Below are 25731 nucleotides of genomic sequence, written 5' to 3'. Positions count from 1 at the left end.
CTTCTAAGCTCTTACCCTGGCACCCAAGTCGTATGGGAAAAGGCGCCACCCTTGTAAACGTGCACCAACCCAAATGCCTACAGAGCCCCACGCCTTCTCCTGTCCCTCGTGTGTGCCCTCTGTCTAGTCTCTGCAGTCCATGTGTTCGCATCCCTGGCCTCTCTTCAGTACGACCCTGTCACCCACTCCTGTGCTCTCTGCCGGGCACCTTGCCTCCCACTTCCCTGGAATCAATGAGTCAGTTCCATCCCTCGGAAATTCCCCAGGTATCTTCCTTCCAGTCATCTGGGTGTGCTTCCCGCTCTCCGTGGAGACTGCACCCTGGCTCTTTCCTTAAGCTCTGGGTTTCACACCACTTGTTCCTCGGGACCCTGAGCCACTGGCCACACTCCTGTCTTGAGACCCTCCAGGAACATAGCATGCTCAGCGACATCATTCGGCTTTCCCAAGGAGAGGCCACATTTCTATCCCCTCTGCCCACAGGCCGCCTCCCCTTCCTACCTGGCTTTCGGAGGAAACACCAGGTGTGCTCCCCGGCAAGGTTCCATCTTCTATCGGTTGCTCCGGAACCAGGACTTGGGTCCCCATCATCACTACAGAGGCTGCTCCTGCTGGGGCCAAGCGCGGCCCAGGCCACGTACCAACCCAGTCTGCTGCCTGAGGGCTGGTCAGTGCTACAGGCCATGAACCCCGACTTATGATCCCATCCTTCTTGGGCCTCTGTTGTTCTTTTTTGTTTTGTGTTTTGTTGTGTTTATTTCCTTTTATCTCCAGCCAACATTTTGGATTAATCATGGCTTTGCCCTGAAACACTGACTTACTGACATTTCCTCATCATAACCTTTGCTTTCCTCAAATGTCTTCTTCTGATGACTTCACCCACCTGTGGGCTTTCTACGGGAAATTAATTTACTTATCCAAAACCAGTTATTAGTGAGCAATTACATGCCAAGCACTTGCTTAGGCAGTGGGAACCTAACAGTGAACAAAACTGAACACAGTCTCCTCATAGAGCTTAGATTCTAGGGGGAAAATAGACAACAAACATAAAATGTTCATTCTCTGCTGCCGAAAAGATGAAACAACATAAAAGTGATGGTGGATATCAGTGGTAGAGGTTTGGAGGGAAAACTTACTCACTAAATAACATTTATATCCCAGTGGCTCAGTCAGACAGTGAACAGGCCGATGGGAAAACTGGTTCATTTTATTTTTTTTAATTAGTTTATTTTTAAAAATATATCTTTACTGATTTCAGAGAGGAAAGGAGAGAGAGAGAAACATCAGTGATGAGAGTGAGTCATTGATCAGCTGCCTCCTGCACTCCCCTGACTGGGGGTCAAGCCCACAACCGGGCATGTGCCCTGACTGGGAATGGAACTGTGACCTCCAGGTTCATGGGTCAGTGCTCAATTGCTGAGCCATGCCTGGCCGGGCAAAACTGGTTCATTTTAATGTGGCGGTGGAAGAGAGCTCTGCAGAGACCCTGGACTGTAAGACAGACGATCAAATGGGTCTCAGAGCAAATGAAGCCAGAAACTTCCTGGGGCAGAATGACAAACTGAAGCTGTCAGACACGTCGTGAGAAGACAGGTTCTTTGGGAAAGACGATAATGCCGGGAACATAGAGGCAGCGGGCAAAGAGGAGACCAGACGTGAGCCGGATGGACTCCATGGAAGACGCCACAGGCTGAGCCTCCAGGGCTGAGCAGGGCTGTGAGGACGGGACACTGTGGGCATCATTCACTCGGGGTCCCCAGGAGTCGGAGCCGACTCAGTGGTACGTGACACAAACAGTCCAGTCATGGTCCCGGGCTCCTTCATTACCTCCTCAGCCTGACATCTGAGTGCCAAGTACCAATACAGAGGAAACCTTGGTGATCAATGAAACCACATGCTGTTAAAAGCAGGCTGCGCAATATGATATGTTGAACTCGGATGATCAATGTGGACTCATAACCAGAAGGGAAACATTTCCAGGTCTATCCCTCAGTAAAACTGCCTCAGTCGAGGCACCAGGGGCAAAGCACTCACTCCCCCACCCCAGCTCACCTGTGAGGTTCTCCAGTGACAGAGCCAGACCCCTGGGAAGCGCCCGCTCCAGGACTTTGGGTATGGTGTAGGATGCTTTTTGGAAATGTTTTATCAGTCCGTTCCTTCACTTGTTTCTTTCAGCCCCTACTTGGGAAACATTTCAGAGCAGCGCAGTAACCGCAAAGTCCTAATGTCTCTTACAAAGAAACAAACCTCTAGTTATGAAAACAACTCTCACAGCTGCAGGGACAAGATGCCTCTGTACCCTTAAATCCCACAGAAGCCCGTGGGATGCTCATGAAATAAAGGCAGAGGTGTCCAAATCGTTGACCTTTTAAATCTGATAGGTTTTGCCAAGGAAGTAAATATATTAGATAACAGAGACAATTCCTTGGCTGGAAGTGGATATCTGATTGAAATTTAAGTTACCACACTTACTCAACAGAGCCCCAGTCTTCCCCCGGCAGGATTCTCCCACCGCTTGTGAAACTGAACAGGGATCTTCCACCACGTGGGTTCTGGGCACCTGCAGAGCCTCACCCGCAGGCTGCTGACTGAGCCCTATGGACCCACGCACAAGCTGCACTTGGCCTGTCTTGAGTGTTTATGTTGCAGACCAGGGGCCAAAGTCAGTCTCTGAGTAAACCCTGTGTAGTTTACATTTGAACAGATACATGAGCAGAAAGCTCTGTGGTCATACAAATGTATGTTTTGTGTTATGATTATTTTTAAAGTTAAATATGAGATTCAGCTGAAGTTTGAATTCTCATTTTCAAAGTTATGGGGTGCTTGTGGCCTAACATTTGTGTCAGTGGGTAACTGTCATTGTTTTGTCTGCCTTCCATCTAACCTCCCCTCTAAGTTGTCATAGTAGCCAAAAAAATCGGAAGAAAGAAAACATATCCCATGTAGATTTGCTAAATCTATAAATCCTGAACTAGAGGCAACTTATGTGGCTTGTGACCAAGAAGAACAAAGAGGATAGCTTAAACAGCAGAAACTCACTGTCTCACAGTTTCGAAGGCCAGAAGTCCAAAGCCAAGGTGCTGGCAGGGCCATGCTCCCCGAGACTGCAGAGTTCTTCCCTGGCTCCTGCGAGCTGCCAGAGCTTTGCCAGCAGTCTTGAGTGGCACAGCTCCAGTCTCTGCCCGCTTTGCCCATGGACTCTCCTTGTCTCTTCTCACGGTTGTCTTCTTATAAGGACACCAGCCATTTGGACTGGGGCCCACCCTACTCTCCTGTGACCTTAACTAATTACACTTACGACAGACCTATTTCCTAATAGGTCTGAGGCTCTGGGGGTTTGGTCTTCATCACATCTTTCTTAGGGGAGACATGATTACCCCTTAACATGTGCATTCCCTTGTTTCATTCTATTTAGTCCTGTTATTTTATTTTGATTAGCAATATTTTATAAATATAAAGAAACTCTACATTAAAGACATTTAGTAAACTTCCAACTCCAAATGGAAGGGTTGACATTTGAACCTTACCTTTCTGATCACAAAGCCAGTGAGGAAATTGTCCTGGAAAAAGGCTGAAATCTAAGACATAATTAAATCAGTGCCACTAAGTATCGCGGAAGCCAGAAGGGTCATGGAGGGCCTCTGACGGGGGTACCGTGAAGGCTTGATGTCAGTTATCACAGTTGACTCCAGCCGTAGCTCATGGTTGGGATTTACAGGGATGTAAAGACTGGGAGGGCTTTGTAAAAGCACAGAGTGATCACAGCATTTAAACCAATTGTCCGTTTCAGCTGCAAGTAACACGTCTCAGTCTCAGAAACCCCAAAGAATCCCACTAAAACAGAAAGGGCATTTATCAGTTCATGTAACTCAAAGTCCAGAAAAATGCAAGGTTCAGTCAGCTCAGTTGAGTGGCTTCAGGTCCATGGGTGTCACTTGAGTTTCCCTTGGCTGTGCCCTCCCTTGCAGGCTCCCCTCTGGGGCTGTCCCCCGACATTGCACCATAGCAGTTGTCACTCCTCTGTGCACTAAGACTGCCAGTCAGAGACAATCTCTGTCCTGGCACTAGGAACGTGTCTTTCAGTCAGCCCTCACTCACTGCACCCATGTCTAACCTGGGCGTGACCCTGCCACAAGTGAGAGTGAGGGTGAAGATCTACAACAGGGCAGAAAGGACCATCCTGTTTATAGGTGCCAGTTGCTATTACGAGGTGCCCATTCTCGGTGACCCAGAGAACTCTGCATATACATCTGCCATTTTATCTGGTATATTATAGAGAGATTATTTTATTATTCTAGTGTTTCCCTTTCTGTCTTGCTCATCTTATATCTGAATTATATATGCTACTATGTTCCATGATATGGGGGGAAAACATTGAATCAGTCAGTCAGGGTCCTAAAGACATTTATAGGTAAATACCACAATTAAGTAAACATGTCATGTGCATGATTCCAAAGGTTTTTATTAAAGTTCAAAAGGCATAAGCTTTCTGTGAAACATTTGAGCTGTGTGATTAGAAATATACATGTTCTGAGCTGAATGGTTAGCAATACACATGTTCTGAGCTGTGGTGTTAGCAATACACATGTTTTGAGCCATCTCATTAGAGTATACGTGTTCTAGGCAATGCATACACTGTGGTTGGGCTAATGTCAGGCTTCTCATTGACTCTGTTCTATCTGTTTTTATCTTGCAGAAGCACAACTGGCTACTATCTGATTCCTCTTATTTTTCCAAGAAAAGTTTATTATAATTTCAAGTCATTTTTCTGATAATATCTGTTGTTTCTTTCACACAGGAAACTCCCCATCTGGTTCTTATAACAAACAAACATTAACAAAAATCATGATCATATTTTGAACAGATAAGCCATGTAGTCAGATCTTTAATAATCACTGTTCCTTCAAACCATCCTGTTTATCCTAAGATGCTATTTTTGTCATTACCTTGTGGGTTTTTTGTAGTTCGTTATGGAAATGGCTAGTGTGAGGTTTTCACCGATTGATTACCTCCTTCATTAATCCAAATAACAGTCCTCTGATACATGAATTTTTGCACTGATTTTCTGAATGTTTATGAGCATGCAAATTATTATTAGAAATCTTTCTCAGGTGTTCATCCCTCAGTCAGCACTATTTATTTAGGTGCCGAGGCCTCCCTGTAGGCCTGACAGTTCTCAGGAAACAGCAGCAGGACTGAGCACTGGGCCCGCGTTCTTGTCACTTCAGCACTGAATGGGATCTGGGAAATTTGCGGGGTGTCTTGTTTTGGGTTTTGGTTCTGCTTCTATAAGATGAAACCCATCAAGGATTTGGCAGGAAAGATTTAGCAGGGAGTAGTGAGCCAGTAGGACTGGCAACTTCCCTTTTAGGTTCACTCACATGGAGTCTCAAAAGCGACACGGTGCTCCTTTAAAGGCCGTGGTCTGATGGAGACAAAATTGCCTGTCCTTGCTTCTCATAATGATCTTTTGATAATCTTATAAGATAAAAGAATTACAAGAAAATTTTACAGACAGATTTTTTATCATAGTTGTCTCATTTCATTTATACCCTTCCTCCCAGTGTCAGCTGCGTTTTCCCATCAGTGAGTGGGGGTGGCACCTTCCTGCCGAAATGATGAGTTCCAGCTTATTTTTCATAAGACTTTTAAAATCACACTCAGAGTGTCTAGTCCCAGCTGCCAGTGCCGCTTCAGTACCTTTGGAACTCCTTCAAAATGCTGTTTTCTGATTTGACCATCTTTAAGGCGCTGCCTGAGAGGTAATTGTGAAACGCTGGCCGTCCGACCAGGGCTTATTTAGACAGCTACAGGCTGCGGTGCCACGGAGCTCCCACCGACAGTGGCAGGAGGCCTTCCTTCCTCGTTAGAAGTGTCAGCCGGTGACGGTCAGGAGAGATTCTGATGGTCACAGTCCTGTCTCTGGGTGTTCACGATGCTTCTGTGGTGTTTCAGCGCGGAGCTCGGGGAGCGGCTGATGAGACGGGGTGAGGATTGTGATGTAATAGTGTAGGACCCTGGAAACACCATGGTCATAAGGACTTGAGACAAGGATTTCAGAGACTCTTAGAGAGCAAATAGTTCTTTGATGTTACCTATTGAAAGGTTAAACCATTTGTTATTTATTTCAGGGGTTATTTTGGGAAGTCCTTAAAACAAACAAGTTATTTGCAACTTCCCTCTTCCTGGGCAGACGTGTCCTGGAGTGGCAGCAGCAGTGCTGGCTGCAGGCAGTGAGGCGGTGGGTGGAGGAGGCTCCATGGCCTCGGGAAGCACACGCAGACACGCCAGGACGCGTGGTCCAGGGTGTGAGAAGCAGACCTAGGATCCATGTCTTCTGAGTCACTGGACTGGGACTCGACTCACCACAGCGCGGCCCTGACTTCATTTTACATACCCACAAAGATCGGTGGTGAATTATCTCAAGTGTAATTGGCTAAGAATGCATTTTTAATATGGAGACAGATTAATTCCAATGGAAAACAATCCTTTTGTGCTTCAGAATGCTAGGTCTCCATTTAACCCATTTCGATATGGAATATGAATGTATCCAATGAAACAGAAAAGCCATAAAGTTCTTCCTACAAGTGGAGATATTGCAAAGTACAATAATATAATTCAAAATTCAATTTTACACACCCTGTGAGCTCACATAATTTTATTTATTCAGCACCACTCTTGCCTTTATAGAGCTTAATTTCAACATTTTTCTGTGTTGCACATTTTGTAGTTAATAATTATAACTCAGTAAACCTTGAAGAATTTTTGGTGCTTTATTGTTGAAATGCTTTGTTCAAGTTTTCTAAATGCATTAGAAGAGGGCTGAGACAAAGTAAAGAGAATGAACATGTTAAAGAGTAAAATGCCATGGTAGGAAATTTAGGCTGATTTACAAAATGCCTTCAAAAGCCAGAACTAACTCTCCTAAAATCTGAATGATGACATGTGGCAAAGAGAGCAAACAAGCTGTAGTTCAGCCACGATGTACACGTGTGTGGATGTATGTGCCGTGCGGAGCTGCGCGCTGCTCGGCAGACACCCGGCTCGCTCCGTGCCCGCCTCACTGCGGCCCGTGCCCGCCGCGCCCCCATCTCTGTTATTTTTTCTTCATTCTCTATGGGCTGTAAATGCCGACACCTACGGGATGCGTGACCTCTGGGAAGGGTCGCCGAGGACCAATCGGAACTTGGCCTGGATTTTGTTTAAAAGTTTGAATGTATTCTCACCAGGGAGCTCAGACCACGTAGCACACCGCCTGGCCCCACAGGGTTCAGGACTAGTGGCTGAGGTTGGTCACCGCTGTCACCATGGCGGCTTGGTGAGGTTGGCTGTGGCACTGGGACTGGGGGTCATTATAATTACTTCACGTTATAATTTGGGAGTTACTGTTATTTCCATTTCTTGGAATTCAGAGGGATTTGAGGCATGGCAGCCATTTGCTGAGACATTTCTTACCTAGAAGTATCAAAATGTCTTTTGTTAATTTTAACAAAAAGCAAATCAGCAGCCACCACGTTCACGTTAGAAATCCCACTACGAAGTTATTGTTTGCCTGTTTTGTTTCATGTTTTTGACTGGGTGGAGGACAGTGTTCCTGTTAGCGTGAGTCAATGAAATGTAACCTGTCCTCGCTCCAGCTGGACTAAATCGCCGACGTGAGAATCGCGTTGCGTGTCTTCCGTGACCGCGCAGTCTGCTTCCCCACAGTTGCTGCTGTAACTGCGAAACGGGTGGCTCTCTATCCTAAATGGCATCGGCCAAAAAGAAAAGATCTGCCTTCATAGATTTAGGATCATTAATGCCAGAGCACACAAGTTGGGCTTTTTAAACTTTTTCGAATGTGTATTTTATTTCACACGTGAACTGGGGAACAGTCTCCTTGACTGTATGAGCGACGTTTCTGCTTTGAACTTCTCTCTACCTCAGCAGCAATAAAGGCGTAATGTGTTTGCTTCATGGAAATCGGCAGGACTAACCAGAGTGAAGACAAAACTTTAAATTTACTCATATTTTAAAAATGGCTTGCTACAGATAAAAAATTATTTTCACAATCATAATAAATTCTATTGATTTTGTGTGATCATAATTTTTTCTTGCTTAATTTCGTATAATCTATATATTAAGTAGGAAAAGAGCTTTTAAAGTGATTTTACACACAGGAGAGCAGCTTTACCTGTGGATTAAATAGTCCTGTGTAACGAAGTCCCTAAATCCAGCGGCTTTGATATGCATTTATTTCACTCCCTAAAATCGTTAAAATGTGGTTTGCTCATCTGAAATGTCATACTGTTAACAGTTGTAGCACTAGGGTGAGGTCACATGTTGGCGACGCTGCTGTTATTTACATAAGGAGGGCACTGTTAACATGCAGCTCAGAGCTCCCTCTATGCCCAGGTGCCTGTCCCAGGCATTCGTGTCGTCTGCCCTGTCTGTTCTCCTGTGTCACCCATGAGTCAGCCTCAGGGGTGCCAGCTGCCGTCTGCTGGGTGGACTAGGCTTGTAGGTGCATGGACAGGTCGGGGGGCTCTGCTCTGGGCTGGACTTGACCCAGAGGTTAGGGGCAGCTCAGGCCCACACGTCCAGGCACGTCCTTCTCACTGTGAGGATGGGACTCGGGCCTCAGAGAGGAACTAGCATGATGTCGCTTTCCCCCCATCCTGTTGGCCTGAACACAAAGCACGTCACGTAGCAGATCCTGAGAGAAAGGGGGGAACAGGCCGCTCCCGGGAGCAGCGCAGTCAGGGACCTGGCCTAGCCCAGTGGAGAGGGTTAGTGAGGCTCCCACTGTAGTTTACTTTTCATTTTTATTTTGAAGCCCTGATTTTTTCCTTCACATTATAGCTGCATATTAAGAAATGTGCACATTAAGAAATTTCCACCAGAGAAAAGCAGTTTTTTACTTTAGTGTTCGGTGGAACTACCTGTGTTGTAGACGGTGCAGATGAAGGTGAGCTTGCCAGTGGTGCCCTGACCCCAGCTGGGCCCCACCAGGCAGCACCCAGCTCTGTGACTGCAGACTGGGGCCTGCTGTTCCCTCACAGGCTATCGTGGAAAAGTCCGAGGGCTTCCCTTCATGGCCTCATGCAGCTATCGCTCCTTTAATTGGAAGTTTGGGAATTTTCAGTGTTTGTCTACACATTTATAATTGCAAACAATTCAGGCCCTAAAGGGAATTGGGATGTTACTTATTGTGCGGCGTCTCCTGTAGGAGCCGGTGTTACCTGGGCTGATTGACAGCCCCGTTCATCTCTAAGCTCATAGTTAACTTGCCGCCAGTCGGACTCCACAGACAAGCCTCCTCTACTGATGCTGTTCACTTACTTATTTTTGAAATAAAAATGGTGTCCTGTTAATATTATCAAAAGAGTCAGCTAAATAGAATAAAAATAGGAAAAATTCCAATTATAAAACCCTGCAAATGACGTGATCTTTTTCTATTTAGCATCGTATAGAAATATAATAAATCCACATTTGTACTTTATAAAATGGAGGCCACAGTCCACTATGTGCATTTATATTAATAAATTAAGTCAGCATTATGCAGTGTTCACAGAGAGGAGACGCAGACGCATGGAGTAGAACAAAAATAAAGCACCCAACGGGCCGCACAGAGTCACAGTGAGAACTGCTTTGTGCATTTCTTCTTTCTGGGGGGGGGGGTGTTTTGTGGTCACAAAAATTTGACAACCACTAACTAGATTGTGATACACATGGATCTCAGAAATGTTCTGCTTCATCCCTCTTTAAACCAGAAAGATAAATTACATAACTTAGAAGTGTGTAGAAACTGAAACCTCACAAGCATCCCTCATCCTGCGCCCCATTAGCAGACTTCCATGAGCAGGTCGCCCATACTGCTGGGGGCTCCTATGGCGAACTTACATCCTCCTGAAACAGTCTTGTGGCCTATTTTGATACAGATGCATTTTTGTGTACAAGATGTTTGTGGAGTGATACTGGAATTTGAATGCTAACTTACCAAGTAGAGGTTGAAGTATGACTCCTATCCCATCAAGTGCATTCTAGAGCATAGGGTTTTAGGGGGCCACCTGAGAGGCCACCAGCTCACAATCAAGCGTTGTCCAGACAGAGACACCGGGAGAAACACTTGGGTATAGTGGACAGGTCACCCACGAGGAGTCCCTGCATCCTGCAGATTCCACATTTGCGTGTGTCTGTGTCCTTACCTGTACAACACAGAGAGTGCTGTGTGATCGCAGGGTCATCGTGAGACTCTAGACAATCCATGAGAAAGACTTCTGTGAACTCCAAAGAAGGGCAGGGCAAGTAGTGGCTCTGGCTGTGGGAGTAATTTCTTCCCAGGATATCTGGAAATCTGAGGTAGGGAGACAAACCCAGTCTTCCCAAATGTGATGCTGATTAATTGAAAACATCACACACACACAGACACACACATACAGACACACACAGACACTCAGACACATGCACAGACACACATGGGGACACACACATGCACAGATACACGCATACAGCATAGTTACTTTGGCAGATGGAAAATATTACTTACTTAGACTTGAGAAGTTGTACTTGATAAGTAATGAGCTTTATTTTACAGATTAGCATGGCTTAATTTGACCTAAACAATTCATTTTACTTTGGGTTGACCTTCATGTACAACCCAAAGCAATACTCTAAATCAAAAGTATAGCTTTTCTATTTCTTGTGACTAAAAGACTGAAAATCTGACTTACAGTTTTATTCATTTTAGATCATTTTTGTTAGTCTCGGAACACTTCCTTCAAGTCATCACAGTGATCCTAGAAAGGACGCCCCACAGCAAGGGTCCCTCAGCACATCGTCATCTCAGAAGGGATGGCCGCCTGAGCCACCGCCCCCCCCGGGACCCACAGCTCTGTGAGCACTGAAATCTATAGGTAATTGGACATTTAGGGTAATGTGGCTGAATGGTAGGACAGGATGCAGAGTCCTCCTTCTACCCGGGGAGACACAATGCACAGTAGCAGTTACTCTATAGGTGGTTTGAGAGTAAAGGCTGAGGGTTGTTATTATGTTTAGCATCTGAGAGGAGAGGACTTGGGCCGTGTTTCCAGTTCTAAGAGAGAGAAGGGTAACGAGCACGCGTGCATTTAGTGATAGAAATGACTCTGGCATCTGTGCCTGGCACCCACCACGCCCCTCCCTACACTCTGGGTGACTCACTGGTCAATCCCTGCTGCCCCCACCTCACCTGGGGTCTCCTCCCGGCCACCCTGTCACTGCACAGCACAGTTTGGACGTCAGCAACGTGAGATTTGAAATGTAGACGTGGCTTCCTCCTATTTGTGGCTTGCCTTTCTTTTCAGGCACTGCAGAGGCCACTATTTCATTACTGTTTCCACTGGCCTAGATGACAGGACAGACAGATGTAGCTATATGATAGAGTGCAACCCGCTCTCTGGGAGCCAGTGACGGAGCCCAACCTGAGACGAGGCCGGGCTCGGCCGTCTGCAGTGAGGACACCACCTCACCGCCTCTGCCCGAGCCTCCTTTCCCAGCTTTCCTGCGTCACTGTGCACATCAGTCAGAGCGGAGGCCAAGGCCAGCGTTGGATTCCTGGTTGCAGCAGTTTCATCAACAGAGATGAATTGGCAGATTCTGGGTTCACATCTTTAATACAATGTTGCCCTCTATGGGAACCTAGAATATTGAAGGTTTCAGCCGGGTGATGGGTGTAGCCTGAGACCTTCTGTGGCCATCACAAGCTTTCTCTCCCTCCGAGTCTGAGCACCGCCCTCTTCCCCACCCTCCTTCAGACAGCCAGCCTGGCAGACGCATCCATCACTCCTGTGCCATGGAGGGTGGCACAGCCTCACTTTACATCATTCAGTGCAAAGCCTCTTTCATTTTATCTACTTATTTTATATTCCATTCAATCATGTTTTGTCTTCTTTTGGTAAACTATTTGTCTTCAGCATCCTGCATTTATTTCCAGTTAATATATGATCATTTCATGTATGGTACTTCCTCTTCAGAAAGGGGACACGTCGCGTGAAGCCCCGAAATAAAATGGTGCTTATTATAATGTAGGAGGTGGACATGTTACATTAACCGGCGGAGTGTTCAGAAATCAGTGTCATTCTTTTGATCCTATAAATACAAATCTGATTAAGTACATGTAAATATTTAAAGAAGAAAAGAAGACTTTAGCCTTGCTAAGATCTTTTTATTTGAGACTAACACACGGGAGATTTAAATGACATGGGTTCTGAAGAGGAAACTACCTGAGTTCCTGTCCACAGGGACACTGCTTCACAGGGCATCTTGGCGCCATTTGAAGTGAGTTGTGCTGTGTTCATAGAGCTGGTGTGATGGCTGCAGGGAAACTGTTTGTTTGCAGAATGGTAGTGCACCCTCCTGTTTCCTAGCTTGGAGTTTCCACCTTTTATTCGTTCATTCATTCATTCATGTTTAATTTTTTAGAGTGCAAATATCTACTGTAGGCCACGGCACTACATCTATTATAAAACTCTCAGGCATGATTTCTGTCCTATAAAAGCAAATATATCCAGGCTGGGGTCATGACTGAGACTCAGATTCCCGTGAGTGTGTGAGGCCACAGAGGCAGTGATACCGTGCTTCCTGCCGGCCTTGCTGCTGCCAGGGCCGGGCACCTCTAAGCCTGCGGGGCTGGGGACACATGCTCTGAGTTGTGTCACCTCTCAAGCATGAAGACTTCCAACCACCCCAGGCTGGCTTTTAAACAGGGGTCCTGCAGCGTTGCTCGCCCTCTCAACACCTCCTGTCCTCACACACCACACATCACTATGCCGAGATCCGGTAGGAAAAAGGGGGCACTGGGGACTCTCTGCAGTGGTGGGAAGGGGAGTGAGCATCAGCATTCGAGGGACAGAAACTGGTTGTTGAAGGCCTGTGGGACATAGGATCTCCCATGCTGATCAGATATTAGCAGGGGTGGCTCATAACTGAGATGCCTTTTCCCAAAAGACTGGAACAGACAGAAAACAGACAATGTTGGGACACTTAAGAGGAAAGGATTTTGGTCACAGATGAGACAAAGTACCCGTAAAACATGGAGGGTCTTACAGTTACCACTGTGACTCTGGCCTCTGGTCTGAGGGCAGCTTTCTCATGGTGGGCAGCTGGGATGTTAACTCAGAGGATCCAGAGGGCTTGGTTTGTAAGGCCTCACTCAGAAGGAAACACCTCTAAACCCTAATGAGATTGTGGCAAACAGGTGACAGAGAAAAGAAAGACAAAGGAGCAGCCAAGTGAAGCTCCCACGTGGAAACACGCCCCACTGAGGCCCTTCGCTGAGCTGGGCCTGAGCATGTGCTTCAGGAACTCACCCTCTCTGTGGCCTGAGAAGAGAAACACACTGGACAGCCTCATCGCAGAGGTCAGACCCATGTGGGCTCCGCGTGAATTTTATCCCCACTGCCCGGCCCCAGGGTTCGCACAGTGTGCCCCTTTGCGCTGCAACTCGGACACTGTGATGCCATGAGGTTTTGGCCAACATCTGCTATTTACCGGAAACCACACTCCTCTAGATGGTTGTGAGCCACACTGCAGGAGGACTACCTAGTTAGTACCTGTTTCCTCTCGGCCTTTCAAGCCCGCATCTTCAAGGGTTTATCTGAAGCAGGAGCATGCTGACTTAGAAAACAAGGCACTGGGTGATCTGGGCAAGAAGGTTCCCTCAACCTGTGGTTCTGCTTTTCCCCCTTGAGCACCTGCGAAGAGACCCGGGTGTGCAGGGGCAGCCTGGCCCGAAGGCTGTTGCCCCAGCAGCGCGGCCCAGCACCCGCTTTCCCGCCTGTGATCCCAGCGGGGCAGCGCTGACTCTGCTCCTCCTTTCTGCTCACCCACCCAGGTCTCGCCTGAGTAATCTCGGCAGCAGGGAATTGTGGGATTAGTCACTCAGCCCAATTAGAGACTCCCCCCGGAGGCATAAACTCTGAACAGAGCAGTGTCCTCTATTCGTGCTTTTTCCTTTAAAAAGAGTTAGTAATGGCCTTTTGTGTTAGTTGGGACAACTGGAAAGTCGCTCATGAAAAAAAAAAATCATTGCAAGAAAAGGAGACAGAAAGTAGTGCCATGATAATAGAATCCTGCATACTTAAGCTTTAATAGCTTAAATTGTAAATTAGATTACTTCTCTTCATTCAGAATAGTCATTGTTTTTGCAGTAGAATTAAGGAAAAGAAATGAAACATGGAGAAATAAAAAAATATTTTTAAAGCCATAATATCTATTTCTAAACTGTACATGCATGAGAATGGTTTTTAAAAGTAGAAATTACAAGGTACTTGCAAATATTTCTTCGGCATTTTCTTTGCAAATATCTGTTTATTATAGAATGATGGACTTAAAATTGGTGTTTAGTAACAGTTAAAATAGAAGCTAATGAGAAAGAAAATAACGAACAGAAATTTTAGAAATTGTTAAATGTCCTGAATTTTTCTGAAGTCTTCAGTATTCCTATTAGTAGATATAATTAGCCTCCAACTTACACTGTAAAAAAATGAACTGATATATAAACCAAAAAGCGAGTCTCCCTTTTGTGTGAGCACATGTGGCTTTGTTTTGTGTTCCTCCTGTGTTGCCTAGTCACTGATATGTACTGTGTCTGCTTTAGGTGCATTTTAAGCGTGCATTATAAAATATTTTCAAAGTTTTTCATTTTTGTGATTTCAAATGCATATGCTACATTTTTTTGAATTTTCAAGGAAATTCAGTTGCAAAAAAGGAGGTGTTGGTAACAATTGAATAAAAATACGTAGATCTCCAAAAATGTATGTGTTCAATAAATTCAACTCAGTTTACTAAAGATCCATTGAGGACTGGACCTCTGTGTTCCTAGATAAGGAAAGTTACATTGCACTCCAGGGGATTCCCAAAGAAATGGGTGCATCCAGTTCAGCTCTGAGTGCCGGCAGATGGGTTGCATAACTAAGGGGTCTTACTGTGCGCTCACTGGAGAGGCCCTACCTCTGACTCAAGTGCAAGGCCCACAAATGGTGGGGCAGTGACCGTGATTTAAAACACTCGAGGAAAGAAATTCTTCCCTGTCTCCTCGTGCCTGTCACAGTCCCTCCATTTAGCACTCAAGGTCATTTCCCCCATATTAGGAAACCCTAACTTAATAATCTCACCAACAAGTTGTATTAATCATTGGGAAATATAATACACAAAGGAAATGTTAAGAAAACTAATCAAGGTACTTTGGGGCTTATTTTATTTTTTGCTCTTTAGTATGGACACTGAATTTCTGCAACTCCCCCAGGGATAGGAAAGAAGGCCCTGCTTGGCTGATTCCATCATTTACACAGGTGCACATGGGGGGTGCTCTGTTCTCAAGATTTAGTTTATTTCTGAGTAAACAATGAGAAAAGGACTGTAAAGTGATTTTTTTCTTTCTTACCATGAATTGAACTCAGAATCTTGGAGTTTTTTGTTTTAAAAACTTAGTATTTAACAGATCTATTAAAGTATGTTATGTTATAATTTTGTGTTAAGAATATGTTCCCTGAAACTATGTAGAGAGGTTTTACATTTCAAAGCACTTTTGCTTTATTAGCCATTTTACTCCAAGTAATGATGTTATATTTATTTAACTACAAATGGTGTTTATAGACTAACAATGGAAAGAAAGCTGACCAGCAGCTCTCACTTGTTGTCGGTTAATACCAGCTATGCCATCCCCAGCGCTGGGCGTGCCACTGCTCCTGACAACTCCTGTTCTGGCGCCGTGGTTTAGTGGCCAGGCCACTGCGTTCCATTGGTGCCAGCCTCTGAAATGGCTCTGATGAGGCAGCTGACTTCACTGACTTGTGAGGTAGAACTATGTCCTCAGGATAAAGAACTTGAGGTTTTCTCAAATGTTTTTTTAATTTTGTGTTGGTGAGACAAGAGTAATAAGTAAACTTAAATAAGTAAGAAGGCTTTGTTAGTATGAGAAAGTGCATGAAATGGAACACTTTGAACCAGCCTTTTCACTTGTCTTGTTTTGTTTCTTGTACTTAGTGTTTGGCCAGACGCTGTTCTAATGGGCATTATTTTTAAGGACATCTCTGAAATATTTAACTGGTTGTTACCAGTCTCACTTCTGATGAGCTCCACTGTGGGGGCTCCACCTTGACCTTCATAGACCTTCCCCTCCCCAAGGACCCTAAGGGCAGTGGTCCCTGATGCTGAGGGTTTCCAAAATGTGCCTGGAAGAGTAACTGGCATGTGCTCCATCTATGACCTCTTGGTGGTGGCGCCGCAAGTCTCTAAGAGCTGCAGAGATTCCTTGTAATTTACCAGATGGCTCCCTGTCCTCTGTCTACCTTATGTCCACAGCTTCCTGACCCTCAAAACCTGGCTCAGTATAACAACTATAACACTGGTGATTTAAAGTTATTCACCCCAAAGACCACATCACCAATAAGTGCTATGTTTGAGGGACCCCCAACCCTGCAGCAGGTGACAAGGTCACTGATGCCCACCCCCAGGAATCCACGCAGAACTCTGTAAGTAAAGACGCGCACGCCACAGGGTGGCCTGGGTTGGAGAAAGGTGTGCAGACGTTCGGGGAAGAGACTCACCGAGGTAGCGCAGCGAGGAGAACCCGGGGCCACGTGGCTGGGGTGAGGACCTACGCTTGAGAGCCCGGAACCCTGGTCTTGCTGCCTTTCAGTGAGGACATTCAGATACTCCCTAAGGTAGGGGCGTGCCCTCAGGTCGTGGTGAGCTAATGAGTTCCTAGAGAACAGAGAGCAGGGAACCTCCTCTTATAATGCCAGGTAGGGAATGGGACGTGGAGAGAAGAGAGCTTCTCCAGAATAATCCTGTAATTTACCTCAACTAATGAAACAGTTTATACAGTAAACACACACGTGCAGACATGGCTACTCATTTGTTCCTTCTTACATTTATTATGGCCTAAAATACCATGATTAATTTCCAGAGTCTGTGGCCCACTCCTCTTTCCCCAAGTTTCCTACATTCACGGTCATCGTCAGCTTTTGTTGAGTTCACACATCATGGGTTGACTTGCACACGCTCACCCCGAAAACCCCACCTCGAGCTTCTCTCCCTTCACACAGTTGAATCTTTGGGTATCATAGCTGCAAAGTGGAATTTTATTCCTGAATCCCATGGGCAGCAGCCCAACTGTAGGAGGAGAGATCACACAGACCTGCAGGAGCACCTCAGCCTCCCCCAGGTGTGCGGGGTGCAGCCAGGCTGGGAGGGCTCCGTGGGAGCCGATCCCTGCGAGGCAGCCCTGCCTGCGTGCGTGACATCACAGCAGCCCAGGTCCTCCAGCCCCGGCTTGATTAGCTGAGGACTCAGCGTATCTGCCAATCATCCTCGCAGAGCCGCCCTGCCGTCCGGGAGCTGTGGGAGGAGGAGACCTCAGCCGCACAGCAGCACAGCTGGCGGGGCTGCTTCCCGAGTCCCAGCCCGCGCCATCCCCCTCCGCTCCCTGCTGGAATCCTGCGTCCAGGGAAGAGGCTGCATTTCCCGTGTGCTGAGCAGAGGTGTGAATCATTCCAGCTGGCTGCTTGTTATGAGAGGACAGTGTGTGCATCAGTAAAGAAAGGCGGCTGGGAGAGTTCAGACGCCAGGACTGGAGCTACAGTCCCCGAATCCTGGTGGCAGCGTGGAGCTGGGGGCTCCTGCTACAGCCTGGAGCCCAGCGGGTCTCAGCACTGGACAGCTCGTCTTCTAACTCGGGATCAACTCCACTCAGGAAAAGACAAAACCAGAAATGCTTCTCTAGGTAAGTCCCTGCCTTGTGCGCTGGAACCCGGGGGTGCAGTTGTGCATGCCTGCTGCTTAGCTACGCAGACGCGTGGAACGGGATGAAGTTTCATTTGGAAAAGATTCATGTAGAAGCAGATCTCAGGTTTAAATCTGTTTTGGTCTCCCTCTCAGCATGTGTGTGCGAACCTGTCACTGCGCTTTGATTTGCGGAAGTTATATGTGCACTATAAATGGGAAATGCAGTCCTGCCTAAAGAGAGAGAACTTGTAATATTGTAAACTGTTGCCAGAACATTTGCATAATAAACACCTCACTTGATAACAGTTTTAGCCTTTTCATATTGAAAATGCCAATTTTACAAATTCAGCATCCAAACTGCAGGGTGATGAACGGTTCCCTGAGAAGCGGTCCTGAAAACGGCGTTCGCATCAGTGGAGGTGGGCTCTGGTCTCCCTGGGACGTGGGATTTGCAGGCGTGCTCTGTTCTGACGGTCTGCTCAGGGAGCGGCTGTCACAGCCTGTGAAATTAGACGATCCTGTCATAAATTGCTTTGAAAGAAATAGATGCTTTCCTACTAGGTCCTGTTAGGAAAGAACATTAATTCCTGCAACAACACATGTAATGTCACAAGCATAGAGTCCCAGGAGGGCAGAAGCAGATTTATGCCACACCTGTAAATACCAATTCCTCACGCACGGCACAAGTTGGGAAATAAGGAATGTTCCTTAAACATGGTCTCATTCGTCCCTCCCAAAGTCTGTCAGAGAAAGCTCAAGAAAAGGACCTTGGAACCCATACTTTCCTTTTCATCTGTCCTAATTCATAAGGCTGCCGTTTGGAGTTGTCACAGTGTTGTCCAGCAACGGTCTGTTCTGTTTTGATGACAGGTTAGCCTGTGAGTCCTAATATTGCCCAGAAACTCTCAGCAGTTTGTACTTTATCATGTCTGTTTCAAACTCACCTTTTCTTGCTCTCCTGGGGTCTTCCATCAGGAGATTTTTCATCATTGCAGGGTTATAAATGTTTTAAAGTAAATGGCATACAAAGATATTGATGTGTTTTCCTAGTGAGTTTAGTTTGTTTGTTTTCTCATCAACACTATGGTTCAAATCCTGGGCGTTTCTTGCCACAAAAGGAAATTGATGGAGAAAAAAGTTACTGTCATTGGTTGAGTTTCTCCAAAACTAGGACGCAATGATTTTAACACCCCCCCTCCAAGATTTAAAAGGTGTTTTTTTATATATCAAAAGAATAATTTTTATTTCTGCTATTAAAAAGATGCCCGTGAGGCATGCCCCGGTGCCAAGGAGGTGCTGCGTGCGGGCCCCACTGTTTTCATGAATAAAGGTGCCAGAGGTAGGAAGCAGACTCTCAGTCGGCACGTGAGCTCGTCCATGAAGTCACCGGTGAGCAGGGTGGGCGGGCGCCCCCGGCCATGTCATACAAAATAGACCTTAACACTGAGCACCTGGGGGACTGCTGACGTCTTCATAATAAGGGGTTCTCCAAATATGTACCTGTGATGCCTCCTCTCAGAGCACATGCCCTGATAGAAGTCTCATGATAACCTCACGGAGGGGGTTTTAGGAAATCAAATAGAAAATGGAATAGCCTTCTTTTTTAACTCTATCTTAATGGCAGTTGGTGAGCACTGAGGTTGATACTTAGAAAAATCCCGTGAAAGAAATTGCCCTATGTATGACTTATTAACAATAACAGGAATCAGCCTCAGAGGGAAAATGCTGCAGTTTAGACACTCAGGCATCAACCTTGACGTAAAAAGGGGAAAAAGTCATAAGGATTTTAATATTTGATTTTCTTTCTATAAACCTGCAACTGTACAGTCACTGCATTTTGTTTTTGCCAGCTAGAGTTAGTATCTAATAAATGTGTCAGTTTAAATGATTTTTTCTAAATACCAAAAGGAAGTAAATGGAAACTTATATATTTGATAACCAAAATAGAAAGATATATACATATATGCATGTGTATATATTATATATAGGGTGTCCCAAGGAAAAGTATATACACACTTTGAATAATTACAAAGGCAGTGTTTATTAAATGCATTTCACTTTCAAAATTGAGCCATCAGCTGTTAAAGTGTGTATACATTTTTGGGAGACACCCTGTATATATTCACCTCACAATATTTTATATTTTATCTGAGCATTAAGTGTTATACTTATGCTTTCTCACCCCCCAAAAAAAATCTGCAATTAATTTAAAATAAACTGACTGCCATGCAAATCTCAGTGCTAACCTTACTTCTTAACAATGCTAAATCCGTTTCTAACCCAGTAAAATCATTGTCCCCAGCAGGTCTGATGTTTACATCATCTCTGTGAACATTCTGTTTGAGCAGAAAAGGACCATTGAGAACAGAATCCAAAGATGGAACTTTCTGTGCTACAGGAGCAGCAGTTCTTAGGGAGAGGGACAGAGAAGCGGGGTGTTAGTGCGCTCTGTTCAAAGCAGAGGATCCGAGCTGGAGCTGCCTCCCCAGATGTGGGAAGCAGCTGGGGAGACATAAATATGGCTGGAACCTCAGCCCTGGTCCTCCCTGGGCTGGGCTCATTGACGATGCGCTGTCTCAAGCCTCGCCTGAAGTGTGACTGTCCTCTAGTACATGCTGTGGGTTACTTACAGAACAAACGTGTTTCCTGAATGGAGTGAAATTTTAAAGTTTTCTTCCTTATAAAAAGTATACACGTCTTGTATCGTAGAAATTTATACCTGAAGCCTATGTGACCTTATTAACCAATGTCACCCCAATGCAATAAATAAATAAGTAAGTAGGAAGGAAAATGCAGGTAAACCCAAGGAATCCCTCTGAGGGGCATGTACTCAAAGCTGGATGTCACGGGGTGAGGTGATATGTAGACGAGATCTTGGAGGTGCAAGGAGTTGGCCATGCCATGTGGACCCTCCCCACCCTGAGGGCGCAGTGTGAGGCTCTGTGACAGTCACTGACCTGGGAAGTCACAGAGGTAGGGGCAGGATACACCGCGGGGCAGAGCGGCAGGAGAGGAGGTTTGCTTTCATCGGCTCTGTGCCAACGTGTTTAAGTCTATGCAGCGAGCGGCCTGGGCGGGTGTCAGACAGTGACCCCCCTTCAGGAGCCAGGGCCAACATGTTGCCATCCTCTTCTCCAGCACCTCGGGATGCGTGCGGAGTGTTAAACACACCCGTGGTGAAGTGTCAGCAGCCTCGAAGTCAGGGTGTTCCTTGCAGGACTCTCTGATACAGCCCTATCTCCACACTTTCTTTATCTCCGTTTCCTAAGGAATGTGCATTTAGAGCAGGTTGAATTGATAACAGACTTTCCCAAAACCCAAAACAGTCTGATAATGAAATCCAAATATCAGTGGCTTCGGCATTTCAAAATAAATAGATTTATATATATATATATATTGATTTCAGAGAGAGGAAGGGAGAGGAAGAGAGAAAGATAGAAACATCAATGATGAGAGAGTCATTGATCGACTGCCTCCTGCACGCCCCCGACTGGGGATGGAGCCCACAACCAGGGCCTGTGCCCTGACCGGGAATCGAACTGTGATCTCCTGGATCCTAGGTCGATGCTCAACCGTTGAGCCACGCCCAGCCAGGGAAAACAAATAGATTTTTAAAAGGTGGGTAGTAACTGACCCCCCAGCCCCACAGGTGAACTGTTTGCCTGGTCACTGTTGTATTTACTCCCCTTGCCTTCTTGCAGTGTGTCTGTAGGCCATGAAAAATATTGTAACCAAATCACCTGCACATGGCAACCTAAACATTGGCCTTCCCTGACTCACTGAGGAAATTCGCATATAAAGGCTATTTTAGAAATGTTCCTTCAAGAGATATACTGCTCGGCCAGTGTGGCTCAGTTGGTTGGGCGTCTTCGGTGCGCGGAAAGGTCGCCGGGTCTATTCCCGGTGAAGGGTCAGGGCGCATGCCCCAGCTGCAGGCTCGATCCCCAGCAGGGGGCGCGCAAGAGGCGGCCCGTCGATGTTCTGCTATCACGTCCATGTTTCTCTCTCTAAAAATCAATAAAAAATCTTTTAAAAAAAAGTTTGCCTTCTCATTAAAAAAGAGAGAGATACTTAGGTACTTCATTAATACTAAATGAATATCATGGTTAATTAAGTAGAATTAAGAAAATATATGAGAAGAAAATAAAAGGTTAAAAAAGAATATGTTTGAGTGCTTGAGAGCTTAATTTGATGATGTGCTGAGGGAATGAGAAAACTAAAGTGATAGCCCTCCTGAGCTGTCGGGTGAGACTCTGCCACACTCAGTTTTCATACTCTTTAGAAACTGTTGTTTTAAGTATTTGAAGGATTTGATGGAGAAAGCTGCTTTTAGCAAGCTAACACAGACACACTCACACACCAGACTGACGTCTGCAGTGCTTAAAAAATTTAACTTTCTCAGGGAAAGTCTCCCCTGGGGTTTATGTTTAACGACAGCCTTGAGGAAGCGGGGCGTCAGCTGCCGGTCCAGCCTGTCTCAGCGCTTCCTGAGCTGCGTCCAGGCTCCGTCCTCTCTCCGCCGTCCCCCCCCCCCGTCCTCTCTCCGCCGTCCCCCCCCCGTCCTCTCTCCGCCGTCCCCCCCGTCCTCTCTCCGCCGTCCCCCCCCGTCCTCTCTCCGCCGTCCCCCCCGTCCTCTCTCCGCCGTCCCCCCCGTCCTCTCTCCGCCGTCCCACCCCGTCCTCTCTCCGCCGTCCCCACCCGTCCTCTCTCCGCCGTCCCCACCCGTCCTCTCTCCGCCGTCCCCCCCCGTCCTCTCTCCGCCGTCCCCCCCCCCGTCCTCTCTCCGCCGTCCCACCCGTCCTCTCTCCGCCGTCCCCACCCGTCCTCTCTCCGCCGTCCCACCCCGTCCTCTCTCCGCCGTCCCCCCCCCCGTCCTCTCTCCGCCGTCCCCACCCGTCCTCTCTCCGCCGTCCCCACCCGTCCTCTCTCCGCCGTCCCCCACCCGTCCTCTCTCCGCCGTCCCCACCCGTCCTCTCTCCGCCGTCCCCCACCCGTCCTCTCTCCGCCGTCCCCCCGTCCTCTCTCCGCCGTCCCCCCCGTCCTCTCTCCGCCGTCCCCTCCGTCCTCTCTCCGCCGTCCCCCCCGTCCTCTCTCCGCCGTCCCCACCCGTCCTCTCTCCGCCGTCCCCACCCGTCCTCTCTCCGCCGTCCCCCACCCGTCCTCTCTCCGCCGTCCCCCACCCGTCCTCTCTCCGCCGTCCCCACCCGTCCTCTCTCCGCCGTCCCCCCCCGTCCTCTCTCCGCCGTCCCCCCCCCCGTCCTCTCTCCGCCGTCCCCCCCGTCCTCTCTCCGCCGTCCCCCCCGTCCTCTCTCCGCCGTCCCCCCTCCCCCCCGTCCTCTCTCCGCCGTCCCCCACCCGTCCTCTCTCCGCCGTCCCCCACCCGTCCTCTCTCCGCCGTCCCCACCCGTCCTCTCTCCGCCGTCCCCCCCGTCCTCTCTCCGCCGTCCCCACCCGTCCTCTCTCCGCCGTCCCCCCCCGTCCTCTCTCCGCCGTCCCCCCACCCGTCCTCTCTCCGCCGTCCCCCACCCGTCCTCTCTCCGCCGTCCCCCCCGTCCTCTCTCCGCCGTCCCCCCGTCCTCTCTCCGCCGTCCCCCCTCCCCTCCGTCCTCTCTCCGCCGTCCCCCCCGTCCTCTCTCCGCCGTCCCCCCTCCCCTCCGTCCTCTCTCCGCCGTCCCCCCCGTCCTCTCTCCGCCGTCCCACCCGTCCTCTCTCCGCCGTCCCCACCCGTCCTCTCTCCGCCGTCCCCCCCGTCCTCTCTCCGCCGTCCCCCCTCCCCTCCGTCCTCTCTCCGCCGTCCCCCCGTCCTCTCTCCGCCGTCCCCACCCGTCCTCTCTCCGCCGTCCCCTCCGTCCTCTCTCCGCCGTCCCCCCTCCCCTCCGTCCTCTCTCCGCCGTCCCCCCCCTTCCTCGTCACCCCGCCCTCCTGCCGTCTATCTCTGCTCTTCATTTGCGCCCCCTCCGCCACGTGCCACGTTGCAGAGCCCGTGACCGGCCGTTGGGTGGCGCGCTCCGTGCTTGGCGCGGGCAGGACACGCACAGAGAGCGCGGTGGCCGCGCGGTAAGGGCGAGGGGGGGGCGCCCCCCGAGGGTTGGTGTGGTCGGCCCGCTGCCCGGTGCGTTTGCGCCCCGCTTACCCCCGGCGGGGCAGAGCCCCGGCGCCCCCCGTGGTGGGCGAAGCCGTTCCGCCGCCGTGCAGCGCGCTGGCACAGGGAAGCCGCGGCGCATGCCCGCCCCGCGCTGGCGCCCTCGGGCCCGCGGCCCGCGCTGCTCTGGCCGAACCAGGCCCGTCGGGCAGCCGGGCGGGCGCCGGCGAGCGGGGGGCGGGAGGCCGCGCGGCCGGGCTCCGTGTCCGCGTGGGAAACCCTGCCGCAGGCGCCGACCCGCGGAGCTGGTCATAGCCGTTGGACGTCTCAAAGGACTGCTGCTCCTGGGGCACCGAGCGGCCGTCCCCGCCGTCGCGGTCACCTCGGCCTCGGGAATACAGAGGGAGGGGAGAGACCAGCAGGGGGGCCGCCGGGCCGCGCCGTGAGCGCCCGAGGGCCGCCCGCCCGCCCGCCGCCCCAGCGCGCACCTGAGGAATTGGGGTTCGAACGCCGCCTGGTTCCCGCCACCCCGCTGGGGCTGCGTCCGTGCAGCAGACCGCACGCGCTGCGACGCCTGCCCTAACAAGGCATCGCTCAAAAATCACTCATGAACAATAAAGGATGAAAAAGTTACAGTCATGAGTTCAGTTCAAGGGTTACGGCTGCTGACACCCCAGTTTATGAAACCGTTTTCCTTGGGAACGGGGCCTTTTCCTAATAACCACAGAGGCAATGCTCAAACTGGCTAGTCGAGGGTGAACTCAGTTCAGCACCTAGGTTTTTCTACTTCTCCGTCCGGACAGATTGTTCTCATTGACCAGAAAAGAGAGCTTTTCGTGTTTGTGTAATAATGTTCATACTGATAATAATAAAAATATTACTACCCACAATTTATAGTACGTGCCAGACCCGTTCAGGGTAGGAGGTGAGCGCAGCAGCTCTCAGGAGGCCAGTGGTGGTGTGAGAGCGGTGACCAGCGAGGACAGCCAGTCCTGGGCGAGAGGGCGAGTGGCAGCTGCCTAGGAAATGCCATCCCGAGACACTGAGACTCGGAAAATCCAGGTAAAGCTGCATCCACACCAAGAGCGTCCCTTCGTCCTGTAGAAAACTGGACAAGAGGCAGAGCCTCTCGTAAGATGCAAGGCTCTGCCTGGTCATTATGGCCTCAATCCTGTGAATTGTTTGTGGAGTTTAGGAAACAACACACTGTTTAGCTACTTTCTCTGGAGAGCACGAAGTACAGTCAATTTTAGAAAATGTAATTTTCAACTTTACTTGTACTCTTTATAGCTCTAAGGTAATTAAAATGTAGCATGTGGGTGAATTATCTCAAATTGTCATATTTTCCCCTATACCCTGCACGTTAATGCTGTCATTGAAACTTATACAGCAGGAGACCTCCCTCTCACAAATCGGTAGGTATCAGAACCAATATTCTTAAAAAAGTTGCTCAATTGGCTGGAACAGTGGACTTAAAATAAGAAAAGTACAGAGGGATAAATGTAATTATTACATTTGTTAAAAAGTGTTCACAATTACAAAATATTTTAAACTCAGCAAGAATAAAATATGATACAGCTAATACAATGCTAATTCATACCAAGCGCGTTGATGGAATCACAGGGCCAGCCCTGAGGAGGCAGTGGTCAGTAATCCCCTTGGCACAGGTCTGACAGGACCTCCCGTTTCAGGCTCTGGGCCTCCTCCAGGTCCAACCTTCTCTGACCGTCACCCGAGGACCATGGTCCCTGCTCTGCTCTCACAGTTGGGGCACAGTCCCTCCCACTCTGAGGTGTAATTATTGCAAAGGAATCAGTGCCGCCAAGGTAGCAAGCAACGTGATGGCAGGAAGGCTGAGAGGATGCTTGATCACAGGCCCAGGGCGGTGGTTGATAAATGTG

The 25731-nt window shown here is 48.5% G+C and overlaps 1 pseudogene across 1 annotated transcript in view; it reads left to right on the top strand.

The window, feature by feature from the left end:
- The first annotated feature begins 17392 nt into the window (after positions 1 to 17392).
- Positions 17393 to 25731, top strand: part of LOC308556616 (bifunctional heparan sulfate N-deacetylase/N-sulfotransferase 4 pseudogene) — a 28966-nt pseudogene continuing 20627 nt past the window's right edge. The window contains exon 1 of the transcript in view: positions 17393 to 17746. The product of the transcript in view is annotated as a bifunctional heparan sulfate N-deacetylase/N-sulfotransferase 4 pseudogene (transcript). The remainder of the gene's footprint in view (positions 17747 to 25731) is intronic.

This window comes from Miniopterus schreibersii (genome assembly GCF_964146895.1).
Source record: "Miniopterus schreibersii genome assembly, chromosome: 4".
In the NCBI taxonomy this organism is placed as follows: domain Eukaryota; kingdom Metazoa; phylum Chordata; class Mammalia; order Chiroptera; family Miniopteridae; genus Miniopterus; species Miniopterus schreibersii.
This window is presented reverse-complemented; position numbering and strand designations above follow the sequence as displayed.